The 15480-nt window shown below is 37.5% G+C and overlaps 1 long non-coding RNA gene across 3 annotated transcripts in view; it reads left to right on the forward strand.

Annotated features, from left to right (window-relative positions):
- Positions 1–1114: 1114 nt before the first annotated feature.
- Positions 1115–15480, forward strand: part of LOC126649115 (uncharacterized) — a 29642-nt gene continuing 15276 nt past the window's right edge. The window contains exons 1-5 of one of the 3 annotated variants that reach the window (XR_007630975.1): positions 1115–1301; positions 4130–4228; positions 6408–6579; positions 9855–10062; positions 13259–13458. This is a non-coding gene — a long non-coding RNA (uncharacterized LOC126649115). The remainder of the gene's footprint in view (positions 1302–4129; positions 4229–6407; positions 6580–9854; positions 10063–13258; positions 13459–15480) is intronic. The other 2 variants (XR_007630974.1, XR_007630976.1) reach the window with 2 other exon arrangements.

Below are 15480 nucleotides of genomic sequence, written 5' to 3' on the forward strand. Positions count from 1 at the left end.
CAAAGGCTTACAGGCAGTGGGCTTGCCTGTCTTTGACAGCACTGCAGACAGCCTTGGTCGGCCAAAAGTCTGTGCATGTGCATCTGGAGGAGACGGAACGAGCAGGTGTTCTTGATCACTCAGCCTGGAAATGCATGATCTGAGAGGAGACCAGCAGCAGACAAAACCCTCAGATGGCAAACCAAGTCAGAAGTGGGTGGGCTCATAGGCTTGGTTGCTTTTTAATGACGGTTTGCTGGGCCTGGCAGTCGCAAACAGTTTGTGCGAGTGGTTGGTAAGCACTAGAAAAGAGCGTGCGGGGGATTTCTGTGGTTGCTAAGAGCAACCTGCTCTAGCAGGAAATATTTTATTATGCTCAAAGCTTTATCCTGAAAGCCCCAGGGTTTATAAATTGAAGAGCAAAACAAAACAAGGAAAGGCCCCTCTGCCTTCTCACAATTAGCTGTGAAATTTCTCAGAGGCCTCCCTTCCACCTGTGCCTGCTGAGATGGTCTCATGGCAGCACCTCAAGGTCTGACCATGCCTCCGCTCTGCCAGCGCACTTCTCTTATCTGGGAGAGTGAAGGCAGCACCAGTATTAGGGGGAGACTCTTGCTGACCGATATGAGTCCTTATACCCTCTTAATTATACTGTTTTTTTTTTCTCTTCAGCTTCTTCTTGAGATCCCAGTGCTTCTCTTTCTCCCTGAAAGCAGTGTGCATTCCCTTTGCCTCCTCTCCGCTCTGTCCCCATGTCCATGTGTCTCCACTATTCTTCCTCTCTTTTGTTTTCCTCACTATTTTTTTCAGGTGTTCAACTTTACCAGGACTTCTTCAGTAGAAACTGCAAAATCCTTTCTTGAAGATGCTGCCAAGGAGGAAAAAAAAAAAAAAGGTGACAGTAGTTAACTCAGAAATGAGTGCTATAAAAGTCACAGGGCCTTGAATATGTGGGTGTTGTACAATTGGTGGAAAAGTAAAGGTTATGTTAAATAAATCTGAGATATTTATAAGATTTGAGGGTTGGTTTATTTCTCACTCTCTTTTTTTTTTCTTTTCAGTTATTGATTGAAGCTGGATATGGAAAAATAGAAGAGATAATAAAGATTTATTTTGAAAAAAGGGAACTGTACAGCAATTTTTAACAAAAATCCTTTTACACCACCATTGTCATTTTACTCAAAATATGTTTTGTTTGATCCTTTAAAAAAAGAGAAAGTGAAAATACCCTCATGAAGGGTAAGCCAGTTCTACATTTCAAACTCGCTGGCCTGTGCACCTTTAGGATCAGTCAAGCTCTCGTGGAGTTGTGTTACATATGGGTAAGGCTTATTATGTTATTATTTGAGTTTATCATCAAGTAAGTGAGACAGGGAGTTATTCATGGGACCACCCTGTCTAAGCCATTTCTTGTTGTAAAGAAATCAAGCCAAAGTATTCCCACAAGTATTGAATGCACTCTGCTGCTTTGACTTCAGAAAAAGACCACCTCTGTTAAGCAGCAATTTATTTTTTTTGTTGGTCCCTTGGGTGACCACTGATGGCAGCTTTTCCTGTGTTTCCTATGGTAAAAGCAATATGTTCTGAAATATTTTGATTATGTTTAAAGTATATGTATGAAAATGTGATGTATGGTGAAGTGATGTATGACAAAAAATAATATTGATACGCATACTGGATATATCAAGAGGAAATGTGGAAGATATTTTCACAAGCATATGTTCCACTTTATTTGGGAGAGGAATATTGGAAGGCATGGGAACTCTTATGAAAATGTATAGAAGCCTTTTATAGAGTGTTGAAGCAATTTTTCTGATAAATGTTTGGAAAATATCCAAAAGTGTTATGGTACATAAAGAAAGCAATATGTAACTTTTTTTTAATTGTTCTTAATATGGTTAATTTATGTTCATTTACTTCAGAATATATTGGAAACATATTTCCTACAAATTAAACTTATTTTTGTGCTGCCTACGCACCCTATTGACATTTGGTTGATTCTGTAATGATCTTATAAAGTGCATAAGTGTGTATTTCTCCAAATTTATAAATATATGTAAAATGTGCAGTACATATATTTATTGAGGACAGGACATGTTTACACAGATTTTTACTAGTCTGTCTTGTGTTCTGGACAACACATGCACAGAGAGTCAATCCTGTTTTTAATATGTCTATGGAAGCTTTACAGGTTTATGCATATACCTGCACTACTCTATACAGGTCATGGTTATGAGGAGTATTTTTCACAAATTAAATCTGTCCCTTTTTGGGTTTGTAAGAGTCTCAGAGAAAATTTGCTGATGAGAGAAATGTCTGCCATTAAGCAAAGTGTTTGACACAAGAAAATAAATTTTGTTATCATCTCTTCGAAACTATCACTTAAAATTTCTGTTTCATTTTAACAAAAATCTAAAAAGTAGATCTCCTCTGCTGACAGATCAATGCCAAACTTTATCTGCAGTACTAAGGACAGAAAGCTCTTCTGAGCATGATTTTTTGAAGTCTCTTATAATCAAAGAGCTTAATGATGGCTGAAAATTAGTATTTACTCTGCTTCCTTACATTTCTAGAAATGTTCTCCATGATGCCTTTTTGCTTTGTACTGGATTATGAAATTAAATGTTAAACTTACATGGAGTTTCCCTCTGTTAAGCCTGAGCTTTTGTTTTGTTTTGTGTGCTTTGTGTGCTTTTTTTTTTTTTTGTAAGAGGAACTGTTCTAGGACCAATAGAAAATTGCAGAGGCAACTTTCCAGAGCCTGAGGAATACATCTCATTTGATACTCCCTTGCACAAATGTATTCATGTTTGTTAGAGTACCTCAGACTATGACATTTAAAAGACTAAAATACACTAGCAAGTGAAATGGTTACTTTTAGGGTTTTTTTCCATTTTTTGTCCCTCTTATTTTTGTCTTTCTTTGTATTTCTCATATTTCTCCTTTCAAACCATAGCACACTTTCTTCCTTTTCAAATCTAGAAAGTGCAGCTTGAAAGAAGCATTAATAGGAAAGAAACTCTCAAGAAGCTTTGGTCTTTGCACAATAACTTGATATTAGCATATGAACTCCTTATTTAGGATACTTCAAATTGAGAAGGGAAGGGGAAGAGGAAGGGGAAGGGTCCTTATTTTAGTTTTCAGTACTTCAGGAATATATATTTTGTAGTTTCCTGAGTAAAATTCTAGGAAGCTTCCTGAGAGTTGCTAAACCCACACTGATAGGACCCTTGATTTCCTAATCTGATGGAAGTTATCTTCCAGACTGGATATTACGAAAAATTTCTTCACAGAAAGGGTTGTCAAGCACTGGAACAGGCTGCCCAGGGAAGTGGTAGAGTCACCATCCCTGGAGGTATTTAAAGATGTGTAGATGAGGCACCGAGGGACAGGGTTTAGTGTTGAGCATGGTGGGGCTGCTGAGTTGATGGTTGGACTTGGTGACCTTAGAGGTCTTTTCCAATGTTAAGGATTCTATGATTCCACTGACTCTTTTTTTTTTTTTTTTAAGTTGTATTTTTTATATGAAATAATTATTAAGTTCTCCATTTAACCATCTACATGGTGTTGTAGCAATACAAATAATGTTTCAGCCTTCTTGTCTAGCTGACAAGGAAGTATAGACCTGAACCTTCCTTCAGATGTGCCAGTAAAAGGGAGGGTTAAATGTCCAGAGCTAAATCACTGAGCCACTTTCCAATGCTTCAGTTTTGGAGGACTCTAAGAATGGGCTGCCTAGACATTTTATGTCACCACTTTTTCATTAAAAGAGGAATGTGCTCTTTAACTATAAAGGCCACTGCAATTTCTAGTTGTACCATAAACTCAGCCTGGTGTAAGCACCTGTATTTGTTAAAAATGGCCTCTCTCACTGTAAGAGGCTCATCCAAGATCTCAGGCCACAAAGTACTTCTAAATCTTCCTTTGGAATGGAGGAACTTTCTGTTCTAACTGCAGTCCTTGGGATCCTGGAATGCTCTTCAGTTTCAATAAGACACATCTATACTTTCCTATGTGCCCCCAGACTATGAATTATGCTGCCCTTTGCCATAAGCCTGAGGCATTGTCTGGCCTTGCATTCTGGCTTTTCCATAGTGCCTGAGGCTTTATAAAGATCTTGGTAACTCTCTTTCTTTTTTTTTTTTTCCAGAATTGAATTCATATATATTCTTATTTGAACTATAATTCTCAAATGGAGAAGTGAACCCAGAGGCAGACAGGCAGGAGAGACAGAGGAAAAAATCTACAGGTAAGACCAGAAGGCAGCAAAGGGATTGTCATACAGATGGATGATAAAGTGACAGACAGGGTGCTCTTGGCACATTGCATTTCCTATGGAAAAAAAAATGCTTCCCTTTAGAAACTTTTTAATGTCTTTTAGAACATTTGTAACCTTAAAGAATAGTCACGCTATCAGAAATGCTATAAATGTTGTATACAACCTTCTCAAACTATCCATTATTCTAGTGACATTATTTGGCAGACAGATGTTGACTGATCTAGTCTGTAGTGGATCAGTGAACCACAACCTTCTTTTTAAGCTGCCTTACCAGTGTTCACTGTCTTGATCCTTTGTGTTCTTATTAAAATTTACAATAATACTTCTATACATTCCACATTTTAAGTAAAATAATGGAAACTTAATATTGAATTTTTCATGTCTTGACCGATTTGTATGTTTTATTAAGTCTTTTGGCACTTATGGCTCTGGAAACCCCATGAACAGGAATCAATTACACTTTTCTAGAGCTGAACTGAAAGTTGTATTTATTTTTATAAGAGGAGTAAGGGTATTCAAACTAAGGATTTTGGAACAAAGCAAGTGTTTGAAGGGTTCTGCTTTATAGGATGGTCAGCCCTTTTTAATGGATTTATAAAAGCAGCTGACTTAGTATTTAACTTAGTATTTAACATTTATTGTTTTTTCACATTTTTAATTACAGAATAGCATTATTTTAGTCTTACCATAAATTAGTGCAGTCATGTTCCTTTAAGATATTTCCATCATATTAGTAACTTCATGCTTTGTTATTGCCATAGAATAAAAGTAATGCAAGTGTAATGCTTACTAGCAGAACGAGGTGCACAAAATATGACATGAAACACAAAGAAAGTGGTTGGTAAGTGTAAAGGAGATGGCTTGGCAACAAAAAGGCAGGATTAAAAGTTAATTAAGAAGAGTTATTTTTCTTACACAGGAATATACTTTTTCTTTTCCAAAACGAAGGAATTATAAATGCAGTAAATGACTAGACTGCTTGTTAGAATGCTCACATAAGCAATAGAAGATTGACTTTACATTTGGTAGCTTTCTTTTATTCAAACATGCAACATTTCCTGTAATACAGTAAGCAGTTTTCACGTGGCAGTTTTAAGGAGCATAGCAAGTTGAAAACCTGATATTTAATTTCTTTATTTTTGTTGCTGTTCCTCTCTAATGGTAAGCAGAGAACAAATGAAAGTTACAACTGCTTGAGTCTAAATAGATGATGATCACGATTTTTTTGAGTGGTTTAGAGGCTCATTTTGCCCCTTGTTAGGTCTTCCATCCATCTTCCTCAGCAGTGGAATGAAGTTTATCATCAGTTAGTGTGATGGCATAAAGTTACTTTTTTATGGACCTTTTTAATGGATGCAGGATTTGTACATGAAAAACACGTCTGTTATCTTGTTGGAATATGACTTTGATTCCCTGCAACTGGTTCTGATGTAACTGGCTCCAGTTTTATTCCTGCAGTAGGGGATGGAGGGAGTGGACTGGTGCAGTTGGTGGGAGCACAGTGCAAGTAATGCCAAGGTCACAGGTTCAGTCCCCACATGGGGTTGTTGACTTAAGAGCTGGACTCGATGATCTTTGTGAGTCCCTTCCATCTAAGAATATTCTGTGGATATCTGTGATTATAACTTTTACTGGCTGCCTTTGCGAATTCTCATCTAATTAAAATCATCAGGCATGTCCTTCATGGAGAACTGAATTTGTGACTTTGTCAGATGTGACCGTGCCAGCAATAGTGACACAATACTGCAGTTACATGGAGGTGTGTGAGCTGAGACCATTGATATAAGTGGTGATTGTTTATGGGGGCAGGACAGAATATGTTGGAGACTTAGACCTTCAGAAACCTATTTTAAAAGCTATAGGTAGTAGACCAACCCTGCAGTTTTGCATAATGCTCTTTTAGGCTGAGGAGCAATGAGAGAGAGAAAAGTTAAGAAATAGGAAATTAGGTTGCTTGAAGGTTTAATTTAGATGAACTCTAAAATGACAGAAAGAAAATGAGCAAAGAGAGGAAATAGCCAGCTGTCACCTGTAATCTATGAGGTTTCTCTCTCTGGCTCCATTCCTTACTGGTGCAAATCAGACTAGCTCATTTTGAGTTGCTAAAATTGTAGCAATGAGATTTGGTTCTGGATTTTTTGTGAAACAGGTTTGATGGGTTTCATTCATCAGGAAACTTTCTGAGTTCAGAATGAAGAAGAAGAGACAGCTGTAGTAGAACATTAGAACATCTGACTGATCAAATCACCCCTGCAGTAGTTCACGGACCCATCCAAGGTACTACTCTGGATTATCACTGTGGAGAAGCTTTCCAGCCTCAGGTGAGAGCCCTAGTCAGCCAAACTGCTGAATTATTTCTGTGTTTTGGGGCATTCTCTCTGTGAAAGTGATTTAATTTTTACTTAAATGCGTAATATGAAAAAGAGAAAGAATATTTTTAAATGTTTCATAAAACACTGTTACCTTCAGACCAACACTAACATCGATACAACCACTTCCTCTTATTTTCTTGTTCTCTGTGTCCGTGTCATCTTCTATAATTCTTTTCATTTTGTACCTCATATTTGACTGTTCTGACAATCTTTTTCACTCTATTTCTGTAATTCATCATGTGTCTCTAGTAAGAGAATGTAAGAACAGATTGATTTGCCACAATTCTCTTTGACATTGCATTGGGTTGGTTTTTTTTCAAGTCTGTAAAAAAGGACCAGGGAATTCCTTTGTGCCTAAATTATTTATATGAAACCAAATAGAATACAGTGGCAGTATAATCTTTTATTAATAAGCCTCTTAGATACTGGCCATGTTGCAGATGAATTCTGCTAGAAAGGAAATGTCTGTGACAGCCTAAGAATGGCAAGTACCAGATGTACTGTTCTGGGAGATGAAGCCTTCAGCATAACTGATGTTTTCTAATGCCACACATGAGTGAGGACAGGACCTTTGGAAACATCTACTGCTAGAATTTTTCTTTCAAATGTTTTCTAATAAGGCTACTTAAAAAGCAGTGATACGTTTTGTAAATGGTAAAGAACTGAAAAAATAGAGCTCGGTCCTCTCGCTTGTGTTCTTCAACATTTTCCCTTTTGAAATGCTTGCATAATTTTTCATCCATCACCTTGAAAAGGAATAGGCAATGGTTTTTGCCTTATTCTTAAACATCCACATTGCAGCAGCATAGATCATAGAATCACAGAATCCTAGAATAGTTTGTGTTGTACAAGACCTGCCGTGGGCAGGAACACCTTCCACTAGACCGGGTTGCTCGGATTCCCATCCAACCTGGCCTTAAACACTTCCAGGGATGGCACATCCACAATTTCTCTGATGATCATACAATCATAGAACTGCCCAGGACAGAAGGGACCTTGAAGAGCTCCTCTGGTCCAATCTTTCATGGGAAAGGGAGCTATATAAGATTACCTAAAACCCTGTCCAGTCACATCTTGAAAACCTCCAGCAATGGGGGCTCTGACACATCCCTGGGGAGGTTGTTCCAGTGAGTGATTGTTCTTACTGTAAAAAAATTTCATTCCTATTTCAAGATGAAACCACTCCTAGTGCAACTTGTACCTGTTACTCCTTACCTTCTCCATGTGGCTCCTTGTGAGGAGAGATCCTCTCTATCTTCTTTGAATTTATTTAAACATGACCTTTAAGCATGATCCTTATTTAGAATAAAATCAATTGCTGTAATTACTAATTATGTCACTTAATCTCCTACTGTCTCCTATTAAGATATTGACTAAAAGTAAGGCTATGTTTCAGATTTCATAAGATTAATTTCCAAAATTACAATTTTCTCCCTAGATATATATGAATCATCAATAATTAAATTATATTTTGAAGTCAGTCTGAACAAGAAAACTAGCAACCTCTAATTTAATAAAAATTACTTCCTACTATTTTTTTAGCTTTTTGGTTATTTGGCCCAGATCACCCAGTCATATACTCCTCAATATTGCTTTTGTCTTTTGAGGTTTTTTAGAGACTAGAGGAAATCTGTTTGTATTTCCTCTCCTTTCCCCTGGATAATAAGTTCAGTTCAAAATATCTGATATTTCTTCACATCTGGACACTTCAAACCCCAATACTGAAACATTAAATATAAAGTAATTTGTGGTTTTAAACTTAGGTTTCCACTCTCCCATATAAATGCAAATAAAATGTTTTCCATTAGAATAGCTCTGCCTCGTGCTTTTTTAATGGAGGCATTGGATACTAAAAAGCAGAGTAGAATCCACTTTGATAATACTGCATCTTCTCTTCTAGCTCCAATCTAAATATTTCCATCTGCCAGATTTATTATTTAGTATTCTGAATTATGGCGGTTGCAGGAAAAAGGGAAGAGTCATTTTTATTTCACTTTCTTTTGCCAGGCTTTGGTGGTCTTACAGTTTCTTCTTGGATTGCAGAAGTGTGTGCATGAAGATTTATAGTCCTTCCCACTGCCAAGATATCTCCTAGAAATCCAAAGGTGTCATTTGCAAACATTCATAACCAAACATATTTTCTAAAACTAAAAAATCTAAACTAAACTAAAATAGAATAAAATAAAATAAATAAAATAATTAAATAAAATCTAGCTTTCCCCAAACTCAGATCTCTGCTGAAGTGGAAAGAAATGTGTAAAATCAATCTTGGGAAAATGAAAGCAAAAACTTACAGAGGATCTTTCTATTTGTGTAAATACATGAAACAAGATACTTTCATTATAGAATTTGTTGTCTTGACATCAGTCCAGAATGCTGCTACTGTCTTTGACATTATCTAAGTGAATATGAAGCACACAACATGTCCTAGGTTAGCCAGCAAACTGCTAAATTCCTGAATCATTTGATGGGAAAGGGAGGAAAATCAGGATCAAGCAGCTCCTGGAAATGGAAAGGTCAAAATATCAGATGAAAAAGCAAGTTTCAGTTTTTAAAACTCCACTTTCTGGTGAACCTTCCTAAAACAACTGTTGGTCAGGATCCACCTTTATGAAGTGTTTTATAGTTTCATGTGATTCAACCATAAACAATTGCCTGAGTTAAAGACTTGATGTATAAGGTTATAGTTGAGTAGTTTTTTTCAAAAAGCTCTTACATCCAGAGAAGAAAAAAAAAAATTCTGTTCTTGTTTCATTCCAATTCTAACGTCATAAACTGTTTTCTAAATTTTTTTTATTATTTTGTCCCTCTGCTGTAAGTCAGATGTGCCAAATGACAAGCAATACAACATCTAATGCACAATGGAATATCAAATGTGCACAAATCAAAGCCTGCCCTCTCATCCAAGGTCTGCTTAGGAGTAAATATTAGGAAAATACAGAGAAATCTCCCAGCATGTCCTATATGAGAGTCCAAAACCCATGAACTCTGTAATGAAAAGTAAATAAATGACTCTGTCCTTCACTGCCAAGCTGTTAATCCATAATGTGGACTTGGCCTGTTGTTGTCAACAGTGACATATAAATCATATCAGACAAAACAAGAATGAAGCTGACCCTTTGCCCCTTCCTTAAGCCAAATGCAAACATTTATAATGCCTAAAACCTTTTCCCCTTTGTTCTTTTCCCCACTTTTCATGTCTCTCACTTGCTGGTTTCTGCCAGGATGGGACGAGTAGAAAAGTGTGAGGGAGCCTGTTTAAAGTGTTCTATGTGGAATTGCAGCCTGATTTCCCAAGCCAAAGATGTCTCAATAACACCAACCCACCTACTGTTTGGTCCCTCATAAAACCATGGCTCCTGCTGCTCAGGCCTTTCGGGAAGAGGAATGTATGGAGAAAGCAGCTTTGCAAATGAGATGTCACATACCCAGGTATGGCACAGAAGAAAAGCTACACTGGAGAAGGAAAGCTAGAGGGAAAGGTGGCCTTCCAGAAAGATCCAGGGACACCAAACCAAGAAAGGAAACACTGCCTGAAAGAGTTCAGGGGAAAGAAGGCTGATAAAAATACACTAAGGCTGTGCCTTCAGTAAGACCTAGGGTAAAACACTTTAAGGTTAGTGTGGATTAGGCATCAGTGAAAGAGATTCCTTTATGTTTTACCTAAATTTAAGTCAACAAGTGAAATATCCAGTGACTTTCGTATTAGTTGGACAGAGTTTTAAGTGAAAAAGGGCATGAAATTAACCAAATTTTGACATTTGTAAAGCTCCTACTGAGCTCATTTCAGGATCAAAGCCTGAAACTATAATTGTGTTCCTCATTAATATAATGGGACAAATATTGAGAGAAAAATAACTAAATCCAGGGCAGTAATTCCAAGAGTGATAAACAGCATGAGTTTACAAAGAACAGCTCTTGCCTTACAAACCAGATTGCCTTTTTCTAATAGAATTACAACAGGTCAAATTCTACTATGTTTATTAGGGCTGACTTGCTAAAGGAACCACCAAAGTCTATTCCTGGTAGGATTTACCTTTGTCAATAACAGTCCTGAATGTTGATCTATGATTAGCAGTTGAAGGGAGAGTGGCAGTTTAAGACTATACCCAATGATATTTTTCTGATCAAGAGTAAATTGCCAGATAGGTTTTGTGATGGAGGAACAGAGGTGTCGCTTGTATATTTCCAGTCTGTTTTGAATCACTCTCCTGGGTGAAGCACCATGACCAAGAAAAGCAGTGAAAAATGGCAAAGTACAGCTCCCTGCACGGAGCTTTGAGTGCTCTGTCAATGGTGTGATTTTATTCAGTCAGAACTGCAAAAAATGGCTTAAGAGAAATTCTCATACTCAATTACAAGACATGGAGAATGTGATAATTATGTTGTGAAAGTGAGAAACCTGAAAAGGTGTTCACGGGTAAAGTGGAGAAGTGGTTGGAGAGTGGGATTTAAGCAAGCAAGAACTAAACCTGTTGGTTCACACTTACAAGGTGAAAAGATGGGAGAAATACTTATTCAAATACCCAAAAGCCACATTAAAATCCTTCAAGTCACAAACCAGGCTGTCCAATAAACCACCTAACAACATAAAGCTCTAGCACTCACTCACTTGGAGAAGCATATAAAGCTATGAGGATATACATCATGTTGGAGGAAGAAGGATAAAGTAGTCAGATCCAGGCAGAAATTTATCATGTTTTGGGTGGTAGATAAAGGGGAGATTACCTGCAGCAATATAACTATATCCATACCCTCAAGTGTTTGATGAAGGAACAATATGGCATGAAATTGAGAGGAGGGAAAATCTCTGTTGGAAGTCTGGAAGAACTTTGACTTGAAATGTGATTTGTTGTGTGGACAGCTAACTTGGACTGGCAGAAAGGTAATGCATGGGACTCCTCCTCTAAGAGGTAGCATAGATTCAATAATCCCTGACTCATCCAGGAGATCCTCATATTGCTTAGACTTTCTTTATCCATGTCTGGGACAACAAAAGGTTTAGGGATAGAGTTAGGAATGGATTATTCTGGTGTTAAGTGTTGGCAATTGCTAGAGACTATTGGATTTTATCTTGTATCTTTTTCAGGGGTTTTAAAGATTAGTAAATCCTTATTTAATCAGGCAGTCCAGTAGGGAATCAACAGAAATATTTGCTTTTTTTTCCCATGTCAGTACATTACGGCTCCAGAGCTTGTGTTTTCTCCTTGCTTTTCAGTTGGTCTATCATTGCACTGTTGAAATCAATTGTATTTAAGCATCATCCATTTCCAGGTGCCAAATATTTGCCATTTTTTTCTAGTTGCCAGTGCCAAGAAAGAAAAAGGGATCCTTTGCTAGTCCCTTTGATGACATGGAGTGAAAAATGAAAAAAAACCCCACTATGTCCTGGCCTTATAAAATCTCTAAAACTCAAGTATGGAGGAGGGGTCAGCTACTTTTAGTGTGAAAAATAAGCTTCCAGGTGGAGTTCTTTGATAAACCAGAACACCTACAGGACAGAAACAAAGAGAGCAGGAGCCTCCATCCCCTCTGTACCAGATATTGTGTTTGGCCTGCAACACTTGGAATCAAGTGGAAAACCAGGCTGGAGTGGAAAAAATTATCACCTATCCATATTCTTTTTTTAAGCAATGCTTTGTAGTAAATGGCTTTCTGTTTAATTTGGTTTATCCCAGCAATGCTGCCCTTGGTGAGGCAGCGTGACTCCAGGAGTCTTCAGCGTGAGCAGGATCAGCCTGTGCATGTCCCTGTTGTCATGGAGTATCTGGAGTGCTCTCCTTTAGGGCTACTCCTTCTGCAGGAATCTAATTACCCTCACAACCAATGGAGACTTTGCTTTGGTAAAGACTGAGCTTTGCTTCTTGAATAGCTTTCTTGGAACACTAAAATAAAAGCAATTCTGTCTGAATTTTATGGCTGCACCTACAAAAGAAGAAAGTAGTTATTACTGTTAATCTTTCATAGACTCCAGATTTTCCATCATCTTAACTGCATTGAATTTCATAAATATTATGAATCTGTTGTGTAGAAGACCAGAATTTAACAAAAGAAGAAAGATATTTCTGTATAGAGTGTATTGTCTTGTTTTAAGATTTGGTGAGTAGGATATAACCAAAATGGTTGTTCAGTTCCATTAGATCATTCAGTACAGAGATATACAAGCTGTCTGGCAGTTTGGAGTTTGGCTAATGAGGAAATAAGTGAATATATAAAAAAATATTTTAATCCTCAAGCACATCTTTTCCCTGATTCACAATGAAGGATAGATGTCATATTCTAGACTAATCACTCACACTGATTTTGTGGACAAATGTTAATGAAGGCACAAAAGAACCCAAAGAATTCTCAACTCTGAACAACAAAAGCTTGTTGTGAATTTAACTATCTAGAAAAAAAGAAAGAACATTCATTTGTTTCTATATAATTTGCAACCATAGCTTTGGATACAACAAGGGTGTTAAATTGCTGGAAAGCTTTCTGGAATACTAAAAACTGCAATTCTATACCCAGCAGATATCAGAGCATTGTCATTCCAGTTTTTCCTCTGTGAATAAAAGTCTTGACTCAGCAGCAGTTTTTGTTCTCTCTTGTATGAGCCTTTCACAACTAACTGAATTTCATGCAGTGACTTTTACAGAGAGCAAAGTCCTGGCCTCTGAAGGCAGTGGAAAAGCTCCCAAAAATTTCAGTGGCACCAGAAGTCGACTTGCAAAGAGCAAATGCAAGAGAATCTTCTTTCCAGGAGTTGTGACAGCTTTACATAGAGCCCATGTCCATCTTCCAGCAAACACATAGTGACGAAAGAACTTCAGGGAATTTGGAAAGGTAAGAGGTGGTGAGTTGCAACCCCAAGGAGTTATACCTGCCCCTGGGGGTTTCAGATCTGCTTTGACCATGTTCTACCTTTGCTGAATGAATCAAGCCAGGCTCTGCATATTCCAGGAGTGGGATACAAGGTAACTGGAATATGAAGTTTGTATTTGTATGAAATCTGTAAAAATAAACTGGGTGTATCTCTGTTGGCACTTACTGGTCATAAACATGCTTAGGCAGAGTTATTAGGAGCGCTCGTCCTACTCTTCACTCTTCTGCTCCCCTGCTGTGCTAAGCCAGCAGGAATGTGCCTCTGGGAAGGATGAAGGTGAGTATATCTGGATATTTATACATATCCAAGGATCAGTCTGAAGGTATGATCTTGCTGCTGCATTACCTCAGCCCTGTAAGGAAAGCAGGAAGGTGTGGCAGCAACAGGATTATCCTCTGGGCACCAGAATTACAAAGTCATTCCCACTGCCCCTAATGATGAAGTCAAAACTGACCACCACTTTTGGGGTCGTACCAAGTTGTCTCAGGCATAGACCAATAGTTGGTCCCCCTTTTCCAGATATTGTTAGTAAACATTTCTCAAGCTCCACAACAAAGAGGTCACCTGTTCCATGGACAAAGCCCATTTGTATTGATTTCCACTGAAAAAGAGATGTTAATTTATTTATGTGTAAAGAACTAGCACGTGTGCCAGCCTAAGTATCATCAAAGTGTTATAAGGAATTTACAATGCTTGGCTGAGCCATTAATTTTTATGCTTAGTTTCAAAAGCAGTTTGAAATTTCTGCATCATGAATGCCAGAGAATCCCTTCTTATACCAGAGGTATCTCCTTTGCTTTAATCAAATCATTCCTTGTGGTGCAAATGTAACACCTTTAAACACCTTTATCTGTGGTACTGAAGATATAATAAATCTTTTCTGTAAAATATTTAAGGCTTTGTTTCTGCAGGGAAAGATAAGTACCATTAAGAGCATCTTCTTTGAGAATTCAAGGGAGATTTTTATGAGGAGGGAGATTGTTGCCAAGACCCTTAATCTGAGAATCTGCTGCAATTAAGCACTGCTAAATACTAAAGAGATGGTGGAAGGCGGTAGAAAGTCTTCCTCACATTCAGAAATTGGATGATGAATGATTTTGCTTGGGGATATAGACAAAGTCCACAGAGACTAGAGGAGCACCACACCTCCCAGCAATGGATGTGTTCTACCCATTGTTTTGAGATCCTCAGCACTAAGAAAGAAGATAGAGGAAAATATTCCTGGTTATATCGACAGCCTAAGCAGTGCTTTAAATTTTTATGTACCCTCTGTAGAACCTTGAAAGCTGCTGCTGTTGGTCTCCTAGCCTATACTTCCACCATAGCACATGATAGCACTCATATGATTGTACTGGATTGTTCTTTAGCTTTTATTCTATTGTAATAACTATGCTTTCCTTTGTTGTTGATATCATCCTGTTGATCTTGAGTTATCTTTCTATGAAAAAATATTCAGAGAAATATCTAAGAATTCTTTTATGCTAGTAGGCAATGCTTATTTCAAAGTATTGCTGTCAAAGTTTTGATGTGACATGACATAAGAGGAACCTCAAATACAAAAGAAAAATAAATGCTTAACTGTTTCTGGCTAGTAACAGTAGCAGCTTAAATGCCACAGAGCAGCAGGGAGACAACAGAAGAATATTTAAACTTTTGCTGCCCCACTGTACAAAAAAATACAACACAAAGCCAAAACAAGAATTGCAAAAGATAACATTATTTTAGGCACTTTTTCCCAATCTCAGGTCATAATGAGAAAAAAAAATAATTATAGCAAGCACATCTCAGTGAAAATGTGAAAATTACATACTAACCAATATTTCAGAATTTGTTAAAGGAAAACTTTACTGAATGAGTCGGCTTTGATAAAAATGTGGAAAACTCTTCCATTAGCAATTCTTGTCCCAGGAGTTGCAATTGTTGCAATGACCGTGCCCAGAAAAGGGCTCTGAATTCCTGCTTAACACCAATTAGCTATTTCA

The sequence above is a fragment of the Myiozetetes cayanensis genome, unplaced genomic scaffold, assembly GCF_022539395.1.
Source record: "Myiozetetes cayanensis isolate MyiCay16 unplaced genomic scaffold, myiCay2020 scf5-8, whole genome shotgun sequence".
NCBI lineage: Eukaryota > Metazoa > Chordata > Aves > Passeriformes > Tyrannidae > Myiozetetes > Myiozetetes cayanensis.